Here is a 389-nt window from a genome sequence, read left to right on the forward strand (position 1 = left end):
GCAATTTCCTGCATTTTTGGGTCATTTCTGCCCCATTTTTGGGTCATTTCTCCCCATTTTGGTTCGCCCCCCCCCCCCCCGAATTCCCCCATTTTGGACCAAATTCCCCAATTTTGGGTCATTTCTGCCCTATTTTTGGGTCATTTCCCCCCATTTTGATCCCCCCTCCCCTCAAATTTCCCCATTTTGGGGCAGATTCCCCCAGTTTAGGGTCATTTCTGCCCATTTTGGGTCATTTCTGCTCTATTTGATGATTCTTCCCCCATTTTTGTGATCAATTTCCCCATTTTGGGTCATTTCCCCCAAATTTGGGTCATTTCTGCCCTATTTGAGGATTCTTCCCCCATTTTTGGGGTCAATTTCCCCATTTTTGGGTCATTTCTCCCTTA

Source organism: Meleagris gallopavo, unplaced genomic scaffold (assembly GCF_000146605.3).
Source record: "Meleagris gallopavo isolate NT-WF06-2002-E0010 breed Aviagen turkey brand Nicholas breeding stock unplaced genomic scaffold, Turkey_5.1 ChrUn_random_7180001912698, whole genome shotgun sequence".
NCBI classification, from domain to species: Eukaryota; Metazoa; Chordata; class Aves; order Galliformes; family Phasianidae; genus Meleagris; species Meleagris gallopavo.